We start from the raw sequence: 24,443 nt of genomic DNA, 5'->3' as shown, positions 1-24,443 counted from the left end.
GGAAACTCTTTACGACATACGAAATCAATACTCTCAACCGAGTGTTGATGACAATTCGTTCGGTCAATCTTGGATCACGAATGACGAAACAATAACTGGTTGTGAAATCTGTGGAGATTATCACTCAACATGGGAATGTTATTATTACGTTCCTATGGAAAATTACGCACCCACAGAACCTGAATGGAATGATTATGAAGAATACAATTCAAATTGGGATTATTCCCAAGAATATTTCCAAACTCAACAACCAGTAGACGAGGAAAATTACGTGTCTGAAAATTTATTAGACAATATGAAAATCAAACTCGAAGAACTCAATGCTCAAAATGAACAAATGAGAGAGTTTGTAAACCGGCAAGCTGAAACTCTATCAGACTACACACCTGTTGATCTGAGGAGTATTGTGCAAGAAAATCTCATATCATCGAATTTTGATAAATTCGAGAGCTCCGAAATCACCAACTATCCCGATGATACTTTTTATTCAGTTTTACCAATTTCACAACATATCGACACATTAGCCTCTATGGATGAAGAAGAAGTAAGGGTGACAAATTGGTACTCTTGGGAAAACGATAACGTTGAAAATTTTACCCCCGAGACCAAAGTGGTGGGACCGATAAGTACCGTTAATGAAGAAGAATCTACTCCAATCCCGAAATTCACCATTCCACAACCTTCCAACCCAATATTCTCAATAGACGAGTCATCTACCGAAGATGAACTACGAGCTGTAATAGGTAATAACACCTCGAAATTCACCCAATTGGGTAATAGAGGTGAAAACTTTGATCCCGGGAATAAACGGAAGGAAATGTTAGGAATTGTCCACCCAATAGAAATATGTATGTCGGTGTATATCGATCCATTTGACCAAGAACCAGAAAAGAGACATATCCAATTACTAAAAGGTACACTTAAAAAAGAATTAAGTAGTGACGATCGGGAGAGTCTAAACTTTAAACCCATTGATATATTATACACCACCCGAGATGTAAACAACTGGCTCACTATTCTAATTCATGGAACTTATTCTACCGACTTCACATGTCGTCAGCTAAGTGTGGGGAAGTCTAACCCCACTTAACGTTAAATTAGGGGTTCGGGTTAGTGCATAACTCGTTAAAAAAAATGCATGATAATTTAGGGTAAAAGACGTATTTTCAAAGGTTAGCAAACAGTTCAGAAAAGCAACCGTTTTTGAAGAAAAACATGTGTGATAAAACAAGAAGGAATGAACGATGAGGCACGCCATCTATCATTCGACGAGCTTTGTAATTACAAACTGGGAATTTTTAATCACTTTTCTACACTTATCACCCTCGTGAATTTATAATTATAGTCTGATTTCATGCAAATGAGGGCATTGCATGATCTCAAGTGTTGGGAAAGGTTATAAATTCTCTCGGGTTTGCACTTAGTTTATTTGCCAAATTTTGTGAAAATTTTAAAAATTTTCAAATAAATGAATTCAAAATCATGTTTATACATATTTATGAACGATGAAAATTAGGTGTTAATACCGAAATTATCGTTACCTCGAAAAGGACATAAATTGAGAAACACCCTAAAACGATTGAATTCATTTAAAATGGAATAAAGGAGAATAAAAAGGCAAAGAAAGAAACTAAGTGTAGGGAGAATGTACCAAGTTATTCAATTAAAAACTATCTATCACATGTTTCTGTAAAGTTATTACAGGTACTTTTGTTTTGGACGATTTTAATCAGTTTTACCCGATTTACTGTAATATATTTGAAAGAAAAGATGGATCTACACGATGAATCAATTCCATCATTAAAAGGAAGTAAAGTCTTCCGAAAAAGACACGCGCTTCTTGATTTAGGTCAAGAAGTTGTCGTCCAGACCAGCTGTAGGTTGACGAAAAATCTAGAAAAGTCATCTCTAAAATCAGCAGGAAATCCACGGACCTCAGCATCAAACAGGGTCGCCAAGTGGTCAGACTTATCCTAACCATGAGAGGATCTATCTCGTAAAATGGGGAGGACGCCGTGCAAATTAGCTTGATAAGACTAATGAATTAGACCACCAGAAAGGATAATCTCCTTAAAGATTAAAAATCAGCTTTTAAGCCTGATATTACTCAATCCTAGAGATTGACCTTAAAGATTGAGAATTACAAACTCATAGAATTCAATGATATCTAAACTCGAGCTTGAACGAGAAAATATTTTGATCAAAATTACAAACCGATTTGTTTTCTAGAAAACCCATTTTCAATGCGTTCATTACCATTGAACGTAAAATCCTAGGAATTCACCTGGAATTCATTAGGTCACCTGAACCAAATCGGGTGTCAACCGTAAGAACGGTGGTTGCATAGCATGGTCGAAGACAGGACCTTGTGCCAGACCGAAAAATTATAAGGGTGAGCGTTACTATTGCTCCTACAAAGGATAGTAATTGCGTCCGACACGTTATAGACCATAATTAAAAGCATGTCAGGGGATATTGCCTTAACAGTTGCTTGTTCAACGCTTTCCTTTACAATCGGACGGTAGTTTACCGAAAGGTAATATACGGGACAAGTAAACTGGACGTGTTGCTTTCCTAATACAAGGTTAGCAAGTGGGTAACATAAAACCATAAGTTTTGAGCTAAAATTTTCAAATCTGAAACCCACAAAACCCACAAAAATATTTTGCAACACCAGTGAAGGGTTATTTCGGAAAACTTATCTAGGGTAAAAGCTAGATTGAATTTTCAAAAGATCAAATATTTTCATAAAGATCCAATTTTCTTTAAGGATCTACATTTTCATAGTCATGTGGGACTGTAAACCGCCTTTCAAATGTGCACTTTGCTTTGGAAACCGAAAGTAAATCGGCTATTTGATTGCAAGTGTCGTTGACCTAAACCCGAGGCAACAATGGATGGCACACCCACCTTTAACCATGGTTCTATCGTCACTATCATTGTTTATACCGCCGTATCAAAATCACTGATGTATAAAGTGTGAGAATAAAAAAAATGATTCGAGTGAAGTGTGATTTTATTTCAAGTTATGTATTGCTTGAGGACAAGCAACGTTTAAGTGTGGGGATATTTGATAAGGCTAAAAAGGAACATATATTTCATAGCAATATCCCTCCTAAATAATAGGTTTTCATATGTAATTGTATTATATTTTCATTGTAATTGTTTAAATAAATAAGTGCGAAGACAAAAGGCGAAAACGAAGATTTGAAGACACAAACGTCCAAAAAGCTCAAATGTACAAGATACAATTCAAAAGGTTCAATTTATTGATGAGAAACGTCTAAAAATGACAAGAGTACAAGTTACAAAACGCAAAGTACACGATATAAAATAGTACGCAAGGACGTTCGAAAATCCGGAACTGGGACATGAGTCAACTCTCAACGCGCGATGCAACGGAGCGAAAATTACAGTCAACTATGCACATAAATAAAATATAATATATAAATAATTCTTAAAAATTATATATATATATAAATATATGTATATATATATATATATATATATATATATATATATATATTATTTAATAACGTCGACAAGCAAAGATCCAAAATCATGTGAGCTGGAAAATTGAACTCCGCGACTCGCGGAGTTTGAAGGCCAAATGGGCCGTAACTCGCGGAGCTGTCAGAAATCAAAACGCCTATAAAAGGCCATGCATTCGTTCGATTTTAATATATAAAAAAAATATAATAATAATATTCTGTAATAAATAATAAATAATAAATATATATATATAATATATATATAGTATAGGTTAGTTTTATATTAGATTAGTTCGGGTTATGTAAAGGTTATTTTACGGGTTTTTGAAGTCAAAATTCTGTCCGTGTAACACTATGCGATAAATACTCAATGTAAGTTATGTTCTCCTTTTTAAATTAATGTCTCGTACTTAAGTTATTATTATGCTTATTTGAGCCAAAGTAATCATGATGTTGGACTAAATATTAAAGACGAGGTAATTGGGCTTTGTACCATAATTGGGGTTTGGAAAAAAGAACGACACTTGTGAAAATTAGACTATGGGCTATTAATGGGCTTTATATTTGTTTAACTAAATGATAGTTTGTTAATTTTAATATAAAGATTTACAATTGGACGTCCCTATAAATGACCATATACACTCGATCGGACACGATGGGCGGGATATTTATATGTACGAATAATCGTTCATTTAACCGGACACGAGAATGGATTAATAGTCTATGGAATTATTAAAACAGGGGTGAAATTATGTACAAGGACACTTGGCGTAATTGTTAACAAAGTATTAAACCTTGGATTACACGTAGTCGATATCCTGGTGTAATTATTAAACAAAGTATTAAAACCTTGTTACAGTTTAAGTCCCCAATTAGTTGGAATATTTGACTTCGGATATAAGGATAATTTGACGAGGACACTCGCACTTTATATTTATGACTGATGGACTGTTATGGACAAAAACCAGACGGGCATATTAAATAATCCAGGACAAAGAACAATTAACCCATGGGAATAAACTAAAAATCAACACGTCAAACATCATGATTACGGAAGTTTAAATAAGCATAATATATTTTATTTCATATTTCCTCGTACTTTTATTTATTGTCATTTTAATTATTGTTATTTATTTTATATTGTTAGTTAAATATCGTCATTTACTTTACGCTTCGCTTAAAATATAAAATTGACAAACCGGTCATTAAACGGTAAACCCTCCTTTTATATATTATTATATATATATATATATATTTATATATTTTTGTACAAATGTAATTATATAAAAATATAGTGTAACCGTCTCCCGGTGGAACGAACCGGACTTACTAAAAACTATACTACTCTACGATTAGGTACACTGCCTATAGTGTTGTAGCAAGGTTTAGGTATATCCATTTTGTAAATAAATAATTAAAACTTGTGTAATATTTCGTCGTATTTCGTATTTAAATTAATACTATTTCACGTACACCTCGCACGACATCATAGCTATTGTACATGTTGCAAGTAGACATAGAACAACACTCAACATGCATCGGTTTGATCGGAACAGCGTACGGACACACACTTTCCATTTTTAGAAAGTTTCTATTTTTAGCAGGTTTCCATTTTTGAAAAGTTTCTATTTTTGGAAAGTTTCTATTTTAGGAAAGTTTCTATTTTTGGAAAGTTTCCAAATTTAGAAAGTTTCCATATTTAGAAAGTTTCTATTTTTGGGAAGTTTATAAGTTAGGAAAGTTTCCTTCATTAGAAAGTCAACAAAAGTCAACTGAAAGTCAAAGTCAACCGAAAGTCAACTCAAAAGTCAACTTTGGTCAAACATAGTCAACGTTAATTTTAAAAGTATAAGCTATAATAATAATATAGGCTATAATGTTAATTAAAGTCATATATGTATAATTATGTCATAACATAAGTTTAATTAAATTAAATTGAATTATTAAAGTTAACATAAGTTTAAATGATATAATTAATATAACATAAGTATGTAATTAATTAATTAAATATTAGTCATATTATAAATCTTATTAATTAATAATTGATTTTAAATCATGTCATAAGTATTATTAATTAATAATGAATTATTAATCATATCATAAGTTTCTAATTATAATTATTAAATCATAAGTATTTAATAATTAAATTATAATTAAATAATAACTAAGCTGAAATGTCCCGTTCTTATTGATTAAAAACGTTCTATATTAATTGATTTCGTTGCGAGGTTTTGACCTCTATATGAGACGTTCTTCAAAGACTGCATTCATTTTAAAACAAACTATAACCTTTATTTCATCAATAAAGGTTTAAAAGCTTTACGTAGATTATCAAATAATGATAATCTAAAATATCCTGTTTACACACGACCATTACATAATGATTTACAATACAAATATGTTACAACAAAATAAATTTCTTGAATGCAGTTTTTACACAATATCATACAAGCATGGACTCCAAATCTCGTCCTTATTTAAGTATGCGACAGCGGAAGCTCTTAATAATCACCTGAGAATAAACATGCTTAAAACGTCAACAAAAATGTTGGTGAGTTATAGGTTTAACCTATATATATATCAAATCATAATAATAGACCACAAGATTTCATATTTCAATACACATCCCATACATAGAGATAAAAATCATTCATATGGTGAACACCTGGTAACCGACATTAACAAGATGCATATATAAGAATATCCCCATCATTCCGGGACACCCTTCGGATATGATATAAATTTCGAAGTACTAAAACATCCGGTACTTTGGATGGGGTTTGTTAGGCCCAATAGATCTATCTTTAGGATTCGCGTCAATTAGGGTGTCTGTTCCCTAATTCTTAGATTACCAGACTTAATAAAAAGGGGCATATTCGATTTCGATAATTCAACCATAGAATGTAGTTTCACGTAATTGTGTCTATTTTGTAAATCATTTATAAAACCTGCCTGTATTCTCATCCCAAAAATATTAGATTTTAAAAGTGGGACTATAACTCACTTTCACAGATTTTTATTTCGTCGGGAAGTAAGACTTGGCCACTGGTTGATTCACGAACCTATAACAATATATACATATATATCAAAGTATGTTCAAACTATATTTACAACACTTTTAATATATTTTGATGTTTTAAGTTTATTAAGTCAGATGTCCTCGTTAGTAACCTACAACTAGTTGTCCACAGTTAGATGTACAAAAATAAATCGATAAATATTATCTTGAATCAATCCACGACCCAGTGTATACGTATCTCAGTATTGATCACAACTCAAACTATATATATTTTGGAATCAACCTCAACCCTGTATAGCTAACTCCAACATTCACATATAGAGTGTCTATGGTTGTTCCGAAATATATATAGATGTGTCGACATGATAGGTCGAAACATTGTATACGTGTATATGGTATCTCAAGATTACATAATATACAATACAAGTTGATTAAGTTATGGTTGGAATAGATTTGTTACCAATTTTCACGTAGCTAAAATGAGAAAAATTATCCAATCTTGTTTTACCCATAACTTCTTCATTTTAAATCCGTTTTGAGTGAATCAAATTGCTATGGTTTCATATTGAACTCTATTTTATGAATCTAAACAGAAAAAGTATAGGTTTATAGTCGAAAAAATAAGTTACAAGTCGTTTTTGTAAAGGTAGTCATTTCAGTCGAAAGAACGACGTCTAGATGACCATTTTAGAAAACATACTTCCACTTTGAGTTTAACCATAATTTTTGGATATAGTTTCATGTTCATAATAAAAATAATTTTCTCAGAATAACAACTTTTAAATCAAAGTTTATCGTAGTTTTTAATTAACTAACCCAAAACAGCCCGCGGTGTTACTACGACGGCGTAAATCCGGTTTTACGGTGTTTTTCGTGTTTCCAGGTTTTAAATCATTAAGTTAGCATATCATATAGATATAGAACATGTGTTTAGTTGATTTTAAAAGTCAAGTTAGAAGGATTAACTTTTTTTTGCGAACAAGTTTAGAATTAACTAAACTATGTTCTAGTGATTACAAGTTTAAACCTTCGAATAAGATAGCTTTATATGTATGAATCGAATGATGATATGAACATCATTACTACCTTAAGTTCCTTGGATAAACCTACTGGAAAAGAGAAAAATGGATCAAGCTTCAACGGATCCTTGGATGGCTCGAAGTTCTTGAAGCAGAATCATGACACGAAAACAAGTTCAAGTAAGATCATCACTTGAAATAAGATTGTTATAGTTATAGAAATTGAACCAAAGTTTGAATATTATTATTACCTTGTATTAGAATGATAACCTACTGTAAGAAACAAAGATTTTTTGAGGTTGAATGATCACCTTACAAGATTGGAAGTGAGCTAGCAAACTTAAAAGTATTCTTGATTTTATGTAACTAGAACTTGTAGAATTTATGAAGAACACTTAGAACTTAAAGATAGAACTTGAGAGAGATCAATTAGATGAAGAAAATTGAAGAATGAAAGTGTTTGTAGGTGTTTTTGGTCGTTGGTCTATGGATTAGATATAAAGGATATGTAATTTTGTTTTCATGTAAATAAGTCATGAATGATTACTCATATTTTTGTAATTTTATGAGATATTTCATGCTAGTTGCCAAATGATGGTTCCCAAATGTGTTAGGTGACTCACATGGCTGCTAAGAGCTGATCATTGGAGTGTATATACCAATAGTATATACATCTAAAAGCTGTGTATTGTACGAGTACGAATAAGGGTGCATACGAGTAGAATTGTTGATGAAACTGAACGAGGATGTAATTGTAAGCATTTTTGTTAAGTAGAAGTATTTTGATAAGTGTATTGAATTCTTTCAAAAGTGTATAAATACATATTAAAGCACTACATGTATATACATTTTAACTGAGTCGTTAAGTCATCGTTAGTCGTTACATGTAAGTGTTGTTTTGAAACCTTTAGGTTAACGATCTTGTTAAATGTTGTTAACCCAATGTTTATAATATCAAATGAGATTTTAAATTATTATATTATCATGATATTATCATGTATGAATATCTCTTAATATGATATATATACATTAAATGTCTTTACAACGATAATCGTTACATATATGTCTCGTTTAAAAATCATTAAGTTAGTAGTCTTGTTTTTACATATGTAGTTCATTGTTAATATACTTAATGATATGTTTACTTATCATAGTATCATGTTAACTATATATATATATATCCATATATATGTCATCATATAGTTTTTACAAGTTTTAACGTTCGTGAATCACCGGTCAACTTGGGTGGTCAATTGTCTATATGAAATATATTTCAATTAATCAAGTCTTAAAAAGTTTGATTGCTTAACATGTTGGAAACATTTAATCATTAAAATATCAATCTCAATTAATATATATAAACATGGAAAAGTTCGGGTCACTACAGTACCTACCCGTTAAATAAATTTCGTCCCGAAATTTTAAGCTGTTGAAGGTGTTGACGAATCTTCTGGAAATAGATACGGGTATTTCTTCTTCATCTCATCTTCACGCTCCCAGGTGAACTCGGGTCCTCTACGAGCATTCCATCGAACCTTAACAATTGGTATCTTGTTTTGCTTAAGTCTTTTAACCTCACGATCCATTATTTCGACGGGTTCTTCAATGAATTGGAGTTTTTCGTTGATTTGGATTTCATCTAACGGAATAGTGAGATCTTCTCTAGCAAAACATTTCTTTAAATTCGAGACGTGGAAAGTGTTATGTACAGCCGCGAGTTTTTGAGGTAACTCAAGTCGGTAAGCTACTGGTCCGACACGATCAATAATCTTGAATGGTCCAATATACCTTGGATTTAATTTCCCTCGTTTACAAAATCGAACAACGCCTTTCCAAGGTGCAACTTTAAGCATGACCATCTCTCTAATTTCAAATTCTATATCTTTTCTTTTAATGTCAGCGTAGCTCTTTTGTCGACTTTGGGCGGTTTTCAACCGTTGTTGAATTTGGATGATCTTCTTGGTAGTTTCTTGTATAATCTCCGGACCCGTAATCTGTCTATCCCCCACTTCACTCCAACAAATCGGAGACCTGCACTTTCTACCATAAAGTGCTTCAAACGGCGCCATCTCAATGCTTGAATGGTAGCTGTTGTTGTAGGAAAATTCTGCTAACGGTAGATGTCGATCCCAACTGTTTCCGAAATCAATAACACATGCTCGTAGCATGTCTTCAAGCGTTTGTATCGTCCTTTCGCTCTGCCCATCAGTTTGTAGATGATAGGCAGTCTCATGTCTAGACGAGTTCCTAATGCTTGCTGTAATGTCTGCCAGAATCTTGAAATAAATCTGCCATCCCTATCAGAGATAATAGAGATTGGTATTCCATGTCTGGAGACGACTTCCTTCAAATACAGTCGTGCTAACTTCTCCATCTTATCATCTTCTCTTATTGGCAGGAAGTGTGCTGATTTGGTGAGACGATCAACTATTACTCAAATAGTATCAAAACCACTTGCAGTCCTTGGCAATTTAGTGATGAAATCCATGGTAATGTTTTCCCATTTCCATTCCGGGATTTCGGGTTGTTGAAGTAGACCTGATAGTTTCTGATGCTCAGCTTTGACCTTAGAACACGTCAAACATTCTCCTACGTATTTAGCAACATCGGCTTTCATACCCGGCCACCAAAAATGTTTCTTGAGATCCTTGTACATCTTCCCCGTTCCAGGATGTATTGAGTATCTGGTTTTATGAGCTTCTCTAAGTACCATTTCTCTCATATCTCCAAATTTTGGTACCCAAATCCTTTCAGCCCTATACCGGGTTCCGTCTTCCCGAATATTAAGATGCTTCTCCGATCCTTTGGGTATTTCATCCTTTAAATTTCCCTCTTTTAAAACTCCTTGTTGCGCCTCCTTTATTTGAGTAGTAAGGTTATTATGAATCATTATATTCATAGATTTTACTTGAATGGGTTCTCTGTCCTTCCTGCTCAAGGCATCGGCTACCACATTTGCCTTCCCCGGGTGGTAACGAATCTCAAAGTCGTAATCATTCAACAATTCAATCCACCTGCGCTGCCTCATATTCAGTTGTTTCTGATTAAATATGTGTTGAAGACTTTTGTGGTCGGTATATATAATACTTTTGACCCCATATAAGTAGTGCCTCTAAGTCTTTAATGCAAAAACAACCGCGCCTAATTCCAAATCATGCGTCGTATAATTTTGTTCGTGAATCTTCAATTGTCTAGACGCATATGCAATCACCTTCGTTCGTTGCATTAATACACAACCGAGACCTTGCTTTGATGCGTCACAATAAATCACAAAATCATCATTCCCTTCAGGCAATGACAATATAGGTGCCGTAGTTAGCTTTTTCTTCAATAACTGAAACGCTTTCTCTTGTTCATCATTCCATTCAAATTTCTTCCCTTTATGCGTTAATGCAGTCAAGGGTTTTGCTATTCTGGAAAAGTCTTGGATGAACCTTCTGTAGTAACCAGCTAGTCCTAAAAACTGGCATATGTGTTTCGGAGTTTTCGGGGTTTCCCACTTTTCAACAGTTTCTATCTTTGCCGGATCCACCTTAATACCTTCTTTGTTCACTATGTGACCGAGGAATTGAACTTCTTCCAACCAAAATGCACACTTTGAAAACTTAGCGTACAATTCTTCCTTCCTCAATACTTCTAACACCTTTCTCAAATGTTCACCGTGTTCTTGGTCATTCTTTGAGTAAATAAGTATGTCATCAATGAAAACAATGACAAACTTGTCAAGGTATGGTCCACACACTCGGTTCATAAGGTCCATGAACACAGCTGGTGCATTAGTTAAACCAAACGGCATGACCATAAACTCGTAATGACCGTAACGTGTTCTGAAAGCAGTCTTTGGAATATCATCTTCTTTCACCCGCATTTGATGATACCCGGAACGTAAGTCAATCTTTGAATAAACAGACGAGCCTTGTAGTTGATCAAATAAGTCGTCGATTCTTGGTAGTGGGTAGCGGTTCTTGATGGTAAGTTTGTTCAACTCTCGGTAGTCGATACACAACCTGAATGTACCATCCTTCTTCTTGACAAACAAAACAGGATCTCCCCACGGTGATGTGCTTGGTCGAATGAAACCACGCTCTAAAAGTTCTTGTAATTGGCTTTGCAGTTCTTTCATCTCGCTGGGTGCGAGTCTGTAAGGAGAACGAGCTATTGGTGCAGCTCGTTGTACAAGATCTATTTGAAATTCAACGGATCGATGTGGGGGTAATCCCGGTAATTCTTTCGGAAATACATCGGGAAATTCTTTTGCGACGGGAACATCATTGATGCTCTTTTCTTCAGTTTGTACTTTCTCGATGTGTGCTAGAACAGCATAGCAACCTTTTCTTATTAGTTTTTGTGCCTTCAAATTACTAATAAGATGTAGCTTCGTGTTGCCCTTTTCTCCGTACACCATTAAGGGTTTTCCTTTTTCTCGTATAATGCGAATTGTATTTTTGTAATAAACGATCTCTGCTTTCACTTCTTTCAACCAGTCCATACCGATTATCACATCAAAACTCCCTAACTCTACTGGTATCAAGTCAATCTTAAATGTTTCGCTAACCAGTTTAATTTCTCGATTCCGACATATATTATCTGCTGAAATTAATTTACCATTTGCTAATTCGAGTAAAAATTTACAATCCAAAGGCGTCAATGGACAACTTAATTTAGCACAAAAATCTCTACTCATATAGCTTCTATCCGCACCCGAATCAAATAAAACGTAAGCAGATTTATTGTCAATAAGAAACGTACCCGTAACAAGCTCCGGGTCTTCCTGTGCCTCTGCCGCATTAATATTGAAAACTCTTCCGCGGCCTTGTCCATTCGTGTTCTCCTGGTTCGGGCAATTTCTAATAATGTGGCCCGGTTTTCCACATTTATAACAAACTACATTGGCATAACTTGCTCCGACACTACTTGCTCCGCCATTACTCATTCGGACACCATTTGTTCCTTTCGTTCTATTAACCCCTGGTCCGTAGACCTCACACTTCACCGTGCTATGACCATTTCTTTTACACTTGTTGCAAAATTTGGTGCAGAACCCCGAGTGATACTTTTCACACCTTTGGCATAGCTGCTTCTGATTGTTGTTGTTGTTGCGGTTATTATTATTGTTGGGATGATTGTTGTAGTTGTTGTTGTTGTTGTTGTTGTTGGGCCGTTTGTTGTAGTTGCGATTGATGTTGCGATTGTTGGGATAATTGTTGCGATTATTGTTGTAATTGCTGTTGTTGTTGTATTGGTGATTCTTATCACCGTTTTCCTCCCACTTTCTTTTGACTTGCTTCACATTGGCCTCTTCAGCAGTCTGTTCTTTAATTCTTTCTTCAATCTGGTTCACTAGTTTGTGAGCCATTCTACATGCCTGTTGTATGGAGGCGGGCTCGTGTGAACTTATATCTTCTTGGATTCTTTCCGGTAATCCTTTCACAAACGCGTCGATCTTCTCTTCCTCATCTTCGAATGCTCCCGGACACAATAGGCACAATTCTGTGAATCGTCTTTCGTACGTGGTAATATCAAATCCTTGGGTTCGTAACCCTCTAAGTTCTGTCTTGAGCTTATTGACCTCGGTTCTGGGACGGTACTTCTCATTCATCAAGTGCTTGAATGCTGACCACGGTAGTGCGTACGCATCGTCTTGTCCCACTTGCTCTAGATAGGTATTCCACCATGTTAACGCAGAACCTGTGAAGGTATGCGTAGCGTACTTCACTTTGTCCTCTTCAGTACACTTACTTATGGCAAACACCGATTCGACCTTCTAGGTCCACCGTTTCAATCCGATCGGTCCTTCGGTTCCATCAAATTCCAAAGGTTTGCAGGCAGTGAATTCCTTGTAGGTGCATCCTACACGATTTCCTGTACTGCTAGATCCAAGGTTATTGTTGGTATGTAGCGCAGCCTGTACTGCGGCTATGTTTGAAGCTAGAAAAGTACGGAATTCCTCTTCATTCATATTCACGGTGTGTCGAGTAGTCGGTGCCATTTCCTTCAAAATAGTCAAATGGAACAAGTTAATCATACAGAATATTAAGAGTAGTTAATAGTATTTCGTAGCATAATATGAACTCATTTATAAAAGCTTTTTCTTCATATTAGCGTTTTATAAGTTTAAATTCGGGTAGTACCTACCCGTTAAGTTCATACTTAGTAGCTAATATACAACTGAACTACTACAATTCTATATGAAAAACTGATTATAATAATATTTCGCGTTCAAACTTTTACACAATATTTTACAAACTTACAATACCGCTTATTTTACATATAGCATGAAATATAGCACACAATAAATTTGATACAATATGGTTGTGAAGATAATTCTAGCTAGTACACAAGTCGTTTAGCAAAGGCAATAAAGACACGTAATTCATACGTCCAGAAACAAGTCATGCATTCTGGTTTTACTAGGATTACTTCCTATCCTTGGTCTTGTGGAACATAACCGTTATGGCCATTGATAAGACAGCGTGTTGTAACGTCGTCAAAGGGACGAGGGTTACGTAATGTCCAACAGTCCCGTAACAATCTAAAAACCTCATTTCTTACCCCAATTACCGACTCCGTCACTTGTGGGAACGTTTTGTTTAATAGTTGTAGCCCGATGTTCTTGTTCTCACTTTGGTGAGAAGCAAACATTACTAATCCGTAAGCATAACATGCTTCTTTATGTTGCATGTTAGCTGCTTTTTCTAAATCACGAAGTCCAATATTCGGATATATTGAGTCAAAATAATTTCTTAACCCATTGCGTAAAATAGCATTTGGGTTCCCCGCAATATATGCGTCAAAGTAAACACATCGTAACTTATGGATTTCCCAATGTGATATCCCCCATCTTTCGAATGAAAGCCTTTTATAAACCAAGGCATTCTTGGAACGTTCTTCAAATATCTTACAAACTGATCTCGCCTTAAATAGTTGTGCCGAAGAATTCTGACCGACTCTAGACAAGATTTCATCAATCATGTCTCCGGGTAGGTCTCTTAAAATATTGGGTTGTCTATCCATTTTGTGTTTTTATACTGTAAAATAGACAAGAGTTAGATTCATAAAAAAATACTTATTAATACAAGCAATTTTTACATATATCATAAAGCATAAGCACACTATATTACATATATTACACCACACGAATACAACTATCTTATTCCGACTCGCTTGTTTCTTCTTCTTCGGTTTTGGTTCGTTTTGCCAAGTTTCTAGGGATATATGATGTTCCCCTAATACGAGCCGTCGTTTTCCACATTGGTTTAGAAAAACCTGGTGGTTTAGAGGTTCCCGGGTCATTGTTACAACTTAAGGACTTCGGGGGTTGACGATACATATAAAGTTCATCGGGGTTGGAATTAGATTTCTCTATTTTTATGCCCTTTCCCTTATTATTTTCTTTTGCCTTTTTAAATTCAGTTGGGGTAATTTCTATAACATCATCGGAATTCTCGTCGGAATCCGATTCATCGGAGAATTGGTAATCCTCCCAATATTTTGCTTCCTTGGCGGAAACACCATTGACCATAATTAACCTTGGTCGGTTGGTTGAGGATTTTCTTTTACTTAACCGTTTTATTATTTCCCCCACCGGTTTTATTTCTTCATCCGGTTCCGATTCTTCTTCCGGTTCCGATTCTTCTTCCGGTTCCGACTCTTCTTCCGGTTCCTCTTCGGGAACTTGTGAATCAGTCCACGAATCATTCCAATTTACATTTGACTCTTCATTATTATTAGGTGAGTCAATGGGACTTGTTCTAGAGGTAGACATCTATCACATAATATCAAACGCGTTAAGAGATTAATATATCACATAATATTCACATGTTAAAAATATATAGTTTCCAACAAAATTTGTTAAGCAATCATTTTTCAAGTAAACACGGTCGAAGTCCAGACTCACTAATGCATCCTAACAAACTCGATAAGACACACTAATGCAAAATTCTGGTTCTCTAAGACCAACGCTCGGATACCAACTGAAATGTCCCGTTCTTATTGATTAAAAACGTTCCATATTAATTGATTTCGTTGCGAGGTTTTGACCTCTATATGAGACATTTTTCAAAGACTGCATTCATTTTTAAAACAAACCATAACCTTTATTTCATAAATAAAGGTTTAAAAAGCTTTACGTAGATTATCAAATAATGATAATCTAAAATATCCTGTTTACACACGACCATTACATAATGGTTTACAATACAAATATGTTACATCGAAATCAGTTTCTTGAATGCAGTTTTTACACAATATTATACAAACATGGACTCCAAATCTTGTCCTTATTTTAGTATGCAACAGCGGAAGCTCTTAGTATTCACCTTAGAATAAACATGCTTTAAACGTCAACAAAAATGTTGGTGAGTTATAGGTTTAACCTATATATATCAAATCGTAACAATAGACCACAAGATTTCATATTTCAATACACATCCCATACATAGAGATAAAAATCATTCATATGGTGAACACCTGGTAACCGACATTAACAAGATGCATATATATAAGAATATCCCCATCATTCCGGGACACCCTTCGGATATGATATAAATTTTGAAGTACTAAAGCATCCGGTACTTTGGATGGGGTTTGTTAGGCCCAATAGATCTATCTTTAGGATTCGCGTCAATTAGGGTGCCTGTTCCCTAATTCTTAGATTACCAGACTTAATAAAAAGGGGCATATTCGATTTCGATAATTCAACCATAGAATGTAGTTTCACGTACTTGTATCTATTTTGTAAATCATTTATAAAACCTGCATGTATTCTCATCCCAAAAATATTAGATTTTAAAAGTGGGACTATAACTCACTTTCACATATTTTTACTTCGTCGGGAAGTAAGACTTGGCCACTGGTTGATTCACGAACCTATAACAATATATACATATATATCAAAGTATGTTCAAAATATATTTACAACACTTTTAATATATTTTGATGTTTTAAGTTTATTAAGTCAGCTGTCCTCGTTAGTAACCTACAACTAGTTTTCCACAGTTAGATGTACAGAAATAAATTGATAAATATTATCTTGAATCAATCCACGACCCAGTGTATACGTATCTCAGTATTGATCACAACTCAAACTATATATATTTTGGAATCAACCTCAACCCTGTATAGCTAACTCCAACATTCACATATAGAGTGTCTATGGTTGTTCCGAAATATATATAGATGTGTCGACATGATAGGTCGAAACATTGTATACGTGTCTATGGTATCTCAAGATTACATAATATACAATACAAGTTGATTAAGTTATGGTTGGAATAGATTTGTTACCAATTTTCACGTAGCTAAAATGAGAAAAATTATCCAATCTTGTTTTACCCATAACTTCTTCATTTTAAATCCGTTTTGAGTGAATCAAATTGCTATGGTTTCATATTAAACTCTATTTTATGAATCTAAACAGAAAAAGTATAGGTTTATAGTCGGAAAAATAAGTTACAAGTCATTTTAGTAAAGGTAGTCATTTCAGTCGAAAGAACGACGTCTAGATGACCATTTTAGAAAACATACTTCCACTTTGAGTTTAACCATAATTTTTGGATATAGTTTCATGTTCATAATAAAAATCATTTTCTCATAATAACAACTTTTAAATCAAAGTTTATCATAGTTTTTAATTAACTAACCCAAAACAGCCCGCGGTGTTACTACGACGGCGTAAATCCGGTTTTACGGTGTTTTTCGTGTTTCTAGGTTTTAAATCATTAAGTTAGCATATCATATAGATATAGAACATGTGTTTAGTTGATTTTAAAAGTCAAGTTAGAAGGATTAACTTTTGTTTGCGAACAAGTTTAGAATTAACTAAACTATGTTCTAGTGATTACAAGTTTAAACCTTCGAATAAGATAGCTTTATATGTATGAATTGAATGATGTTATGAACATCATTACTACCTTAAGTTCCTTGGATAAACCTACTGAAAAAGAGAAAAATGGATCAAGCTTCAACGGATCCTTGGATGGCTCGAAGTTCTTGAAGCAGAATCATGACACGAAAACAAGTTCAAGTAAGATCATCACTTGAAATAAGATTGTTATAGTTATAGAAATTGAACCAAAGTTTGAATATGATTATTACCTTGTATTAGAATGATAACCTACTGTAAGAAACAAAGATTTCTTGAGGTTGAATGATCACCTTACAAGATTGGAAGCGAGCTAGCAAACTTGAAAGTATTCTTGATTTTATGTAACTAGAACTTGTAGAATTTATGAAGAACACTTAGAACTTGAAGATAGAACTTGAGAGAGATCAATTAGATGAAGAAAATTGAAGAATTAAATTGTTTGTAGGTGTTTTTGGTCGTTGGTATATGGATTAGATATAAAGGATATGTAATTTTGTTTTCATGTAAATAAGTCATGAATGATTACTCATATTTTTGTAATTTTATGAGATATTTCATGCTAGTTGCCAAATGATGGTTCCCACATGTGTTAGGTGACTCACATGGGCTGCTAAGAGCTGATCATTGGAGTGTATATACCAATAGTACATACATCTAAAAGCTGTGTATTGTACGAGTACGAATACGGGTGCATACGAGTAGAATTGTTGATGAAACTGAACGAGGATGTAATTGTAAGCATTTTTGTTAAGTAGAAGTATTTTGATAAGTGTATTGAAGTCTTTCAAAAGTGTATAAATACATATTAAAGCACTACATGTATATACATTTTAACTGAGTCGTTAAGTCATCGTTAGTCGTTACATGTAAGTGTTGTTTTGAAACCTTTAGGTTAACGATCTTGTTAAATGTTGTTAACCCAATGTTTATAATATCAAATGAGATTTTAAATTATTATATTATCATGATATTATCATGTATGAATATCTCTTAATATGATATATATACATTAAATGTCTTTACAACGATAATCGTTACATATATGTCTCGTTTAAAAATCATTAATTTAGTAGTCTTGTTTTTACATATGTAGTTCATTGTTAATATACTTAATGATATGTTTACTTATCATAGTATCATGTTAACTATATATATATCCATATATATGTCATCATATAGTTTTTACAAGTTTTAACGTTCGTGAATCACCGGTCAACTTGGGTGGTCAATTGTCTATATGAAACATATTTCAATTAATCAAGTCTTAAAAAGTTTGATTGCTACGCGATTGATTTTTCGGAGAGATAACAAATACGCGACGAATAAAATATATAAACACTATATATAATCATATGACATCAAAATATCATATTTAAAATATTTTGGACTTAAAAATCCCAAAAGCTTAACCGTTGGTTTGAAAACTGAAAAGATTCGCCGGATAGAAATCCGCGACACGTAGAAACGTACAACTTAAAATATGAATTCAAATATTCATATAACACATAATAATTAATATATTATTACAAAAATAATAATATAGGCATAGAAATGACGTGGCATGAATAACAGTTAACGGTCGTTAAGTAATTAACGGTAAAAGATAACGAAAAAAGTAGGGTCGTTACAGTTAACACTAAATCCGTTTCAGTTAATCAAGTCTTAACAAGTTTGATTGCTTAACATGTTGGAAACATTTATTCATACAAATATTAATCTCATATAATATATAATCATGGAAAATTTCGGGTCACTACACCCGTAGTCCTGAAGAGTCATTGCACTAAATGCACTGGGTAAAATAGTTTCTTGAGTTTAAGTGCGTGGGTCAACCGTAAATGACCCATAAGTATTGGGATGAGTTTTTGGTGCAAAACCATGACCAGTGGGCTATCCTGAATAATACACTTGTGGCCCATTAGGAAGTCCAAGTTGTTGAGGCACATAAGTTGTTGACTGGGGAAACCCGATGGGCAAAGCAGAAGGCCTGCCTGAGATGAGGGACGATTAGCTGGGCCAAGCCGATATGAATATAATGAGGCCTTTGCATTTATTAAAGGAAGCCTGCATGTTTCCAATAGTCTGGGCAGCTAATTATTGTTGTTAGGCTGCTATTAATTGTAATAGTTGGGCCTGATTTAAACTGTTAGGCCTAGTGTTTTGATACGAATAACCAGAGTTGGTCCGCTTGGAAGTACCATGATGAATATAGCGACATCGATTTTCAAAGTGACAATAACCTTTAGAAACATTACGGCAAGTCTCGGTTGGTGGGGCTGGGGATTGCGAAGTGGATGGTTGAGCAATAAGTGCGGATGGATTCAATGATTTCAATGGCGTTTCATTGGACGTCTTTAGTTTACGATTTAATTGCATCTCTTCCAACAACAACATGGATCGAACTGTTTCTAGGTCCGGGAAGGGTTTTGATGAATGATAATGTGTGAGGCATGAGGTATTTTTTGTTCAAATTGTTAACTACATACATGACCAAGTCATTGTCTCCAACTTTTGATCCAAGGTTTCGAAGGTAGGTTGTTATGCGATCAAGTTTACGAAAGTATTCTTCTATTTTTTTTATTACCAATATCCAGACCACGTAGCTCGACAGTTATTTCAATAGTTTTCGACAGTTTGTTGTCCTCGAAAATCTTTTCGAGAAAGGTCCACGCAACATGAGATGTAGCAGGCTCGGAGTTGAGTCAACGTTCGAGTGGGGGTTCAGAGATTGTATTGTAGATCCATGTGGAAACGACCGCATCAGCCTTTATCCATTTAGGAGTTGCTTATTTGGAAGTAGTTGACGTGCCCAGGATGAACTTTGAGACATCAAACCATGCGCAATGCGTAGTAAAAAGCCTTTTCCAATGAGAGTAGTTGAGCTTCGTTAGATCTAATTTGACAGGGATAATATGAGAGATAGACTTGACAGTGTATTTTTTGTCGTAGGTGTTAACCATGATAATGAGTTTCGACATAAAAAAAAGTTGCAGGAAGTGATGAGTGGGATTTACAGAGTGCCGATTAGAATTAGGGTGGAGAAGAATGAAGAGGCTCGTGATACCATGTTAATTATATATATGATACAGGAGCGTAATATGATTATTATTGATTTGATTGATTAACAATACATACATAGCAGACTATATAAACGCTAACAAACCCTAATAAAGTGATGTTTTAGCAGAGTAGTATATAAAATAGCTTATATATTTTACAGAAAATACTATTAAATACGATACAATTTTACACAAGATATTTATTTATTTATAGAATGGATATACTTAAACCTTGCTACAACACTTATAGGCAGTGTACCTAATCGTACAGTAGTGTAGTTTTTAGTAAGTCCGGTTCGTTCCACGGGGAATCTTTTTAAACAAAGCTTAACGCTATATTAGTTTACTTTTATAAAAATACAAATATATATATATAAGTAATATTATTATTATAAAGGGGGGTTTTTACCGTTTAATGACCGGTTTGTCGATTTTAAAACTTTAGTCGCAGTTAAAACCAAATAAATACAAGACTTTAAATTAAAGCATAAAGTAAATAACGATAATGAAATTGCGAATAATAAAAGTGCGATAAAATAAACTTGCGATAATTAAAAAGTACGATAATTAAAAGTGCAATTAAATACAATAACAATAAAAATGCGATAATTAGAAGTGCAATTAAATATAAAATAAAGGAAATTAAATATGAAATAAAAGAATTATGCTTATTTAAACTTCCGTAATCATGATGTTTGACGTGTTGATTTTAGTTTTATGCCCATGGGTTAATTGTCCTTTGTCCTGGATTATTTAATATGTCCGTCTGGTTTTTGTCCATAACAGTCCATCAGTCATAAATATAAAGTGCGAGTGTCCTCGTCAAATTATTCTTATACCCGAAGTTAAATATTCCAACTAATTGGGGACTTAAACTGTAACAAGATTTTAATACTTTGTTTAATAATTACACCAGGATGTCGACTGAGTGTAACCCAAGGTTTTAATATTTTGTTATCAATTATACCAAGTGTCCTTGTACATAATTTCACCCCTGTTTTAATTATTCTAGTGGCTATTAATCCATTCTCGTGTCCGATTAAATGAACGATTATTCGTACATATAAATACCCCGCCCATCGTGTCCGATTGAGTGTATATGGTAATTTATAGGGACGCCCAATTGTAAATCTTTATATTAACATTAACAAACTATCATTTAGTTAAACAAATATAAAGCCCATTAATAGCTCATAGTCTAATTTCCACAAGTGTCGTTCTTTTGTCCAAACCCCAATTATGGTACAAAGCCCAATTACCCAATTTTAATAATTAGCCCAACATCATGATTACTTCATTTTAAATAAGCATAATAATAACTTAGCTACGAGACATTAATGTAAAAAGGTTGAACATAACTTACAATGATTAAAAATAGCGTAGCGTTACACGGACAGAATTTCGACTTACACCCTTACAACATTCGCTAACATACCCTTATTATTAGAATTATAATTAAAATTAAAATATAAATTATAAATATATATATATATATTTTACGTATGAATGAGGAGAAGAAAAAGATCATTTTTTACGATCAGAATGCGCGAGCTTTATAGGGAGTTTTTGAAATTGGGGTTCCGCGACTCGCGGCCTTTTTGGCCTTCAAACTCCGCGAGTCGCGGAGTTTGCTTTTACAGCTCAGAGGAGTTTGGCTCTTTGTTTACCGACGGTTTAAAATAAATATAATATATTAAATAATTATAAGAATTATTTAAATATTATATTATATTTATGTGCATAGTTGACTTGTAATTTTTAGTCCGTTGCGTCGAGCGTTGAGAGTTGACTCTGGTCCCGGTTCCGGATTTTCGAACGTCCTTGCGTACAATTTAATATCTTGTACTTTGCGTTTTGAATCTTGTACTCTTGTAATTTCGAGATGTTTCTTATCAATAATTGGAACCTCTTTGATTGTCTTTTGTACTTTTTAGCTTTTTGGTCGTTTGCGTCTTCAATTCGCCGAATCTGTCTTTTGTCTTCACCTTTTATTATTTAAACGAATATCACTTGTAAATAGAACAATTGCAACTAAAAGCTTGTCTTTCTTGAGGAATAATGCTATGAAATATATGTTCGTTTTTAGTATTATCAAATATTCCCACACTTGAGCGTTGCTTATCCTCAAGCAATATTGTCTTGAAATACTAGAATCACTTCTTTATTCTTCACACTTTGTACATCAGTGATTTTCTATACGGCGGTATAAATAATGGTAGTAACGATATGGTTTACAGTCCCACATGACTATAAAAATTTAGATCCATTAAGGAAATTGGATCTTTATGAAAATATTTGATCTTTTGAAAATTAAATCTAGTTTTTACCCTAGATAAGTTTTCTGGAATAACCCTTTACCGGTGTTTGCAAAATATTTTTGTGGGTTTGGTGGGTTTCAGATTTGAAAATTTTAGCTCAAAACTTATGGTTTTGTGTCACCCACTTGCTAACCTTGTATTTGGAAAGCAACACGTCCAGTTCACTTGTCCCGTATATTACCTTTCGGTAAACTACCGTCCGGTTGTAAAGGAAAGCGTTGAACAAGCAACTGTTAAGGCAATGTCCCCTGACATGCTTTTAATTATGGTCTATAACGTGTCGGACGCAATTACTATCCTTGGTAGGAGCAATAGTAAAGCTCACCCTTATAATTTTTCGGTATGGCACAAGGTCCTGTCTTTGACCACTATGCAACCACCGTTCTTACGGTTGACACCCGATTTGGTTCAGGTGACCTAATGAATTCCAGGTGAATTCCTAGGATTTTACGTTCAATGGTAATGAACGCATTGAAAATAGGGTTTTCAGAAAACAAATCGGTTTGTAATTTTGATCAAAATATTTTCTCGTTTAAGCTCGAGTTTAGATATCATTGAATTCCATGAGTTTGAATTCTCAATCTTTAAGGTCAATCTCTAGGATTGAGTAATATCAGTCTTAAAAGCTGATTTTTAATCTTTAAGGAGATTATCCTTTCTGGGGATCTGATTCATTAGTCTTATCCAGCTAATTTGCATGGTGCCCCCCCATTGTACGAGATAAATCCTTCTCATGGTTAGGATAAATCTGACCACTTGGCGACCCTGTTTAATGCTGAGGTCCGTGGATTTCCTGCTGATTTTAGTGATGACTTTTCTAGATTTTTCGTCAACCTGCAGCTGGTCTGGACGACAACTTCATGACCTAAATCAAGAAGCGCGTGTCTTTTTCGGAAGACTTTACTTCCTTTTAATGATGGAATTGATTCATCGTGTAGATCCATCTTTCTTTTCTTTCATCGGGTAAAACAGTTTAGTTTAGTCCAAAGCAAAAGTATTTTCAGTTATTTGTTACAGATATATGTGACATATGTTTAAGATAACTTGGTAAATTTTCCCACACTTGGCTTTTATTTTCCTTTTTATCGTCCTTTCCGAGGTAACAATAATTTCGGTGTTAAAACCTAGTTTTATCGTTCATAAATATGTATAAACATGATTTTGAGTTCATTTAATTGAAAATTTTGAAAAATTTTACTAGAATTGGGTAGTCAGTATATAAGACTAGGGCTGTTCTTTTTTATCAGAGAGCACTAGATTCTAATAAAACTACTGCTTTACTAGTATTTTTAATGGTAACCAAGTGTATAAAGTAAAAAATTTTAAAATCCGAAAGAATTTAACCCCTTCCCACACTTAAGATCTTGCAATGCCCTCATTTGCAAGAAATCAGTAATAATTTAAATTATTGAGGGTGATTTGTGTGAAAATGATTAAATTTTTACCAAAGTTTCCAAATATATTGGCGTTTGTTTGCTGAATGATAAATGGTGCACATCATTTGTTCATTCCGTCTTGTTGTTATTTCACATATATTTTGCATCTTGTCGTCAAAATTAGTTGCTTTTGCTGAACTTAATGTCAGTCTTTGAAAATGTGTTGTTTTACCCTGTTGTGTACATAAGATAAACTGCAAACATATATACATATTTTTGAAGTTTGGTATATTACC

Source organism: Rutidosis leptorrhynchoides, chromosome 5 (assembly GCF_046630445.1).
Source record: "Rutidosis leptorrhynchoides isolate AG116_Rl617_1_P2 chromosome 5, CSIRO_AGI_Rlap_v1, whole genome shotgun sequence".
Lineage (NCBI taxonomy): Eukaryota > Viridiplantae > Streptophyta > Magnoliopsida > Asterales > Asteraceae > Rutidosis > Rutidosis leptorrhynchoides.
Note: the sequence above shows the minus strand (reverse complement) of the source record.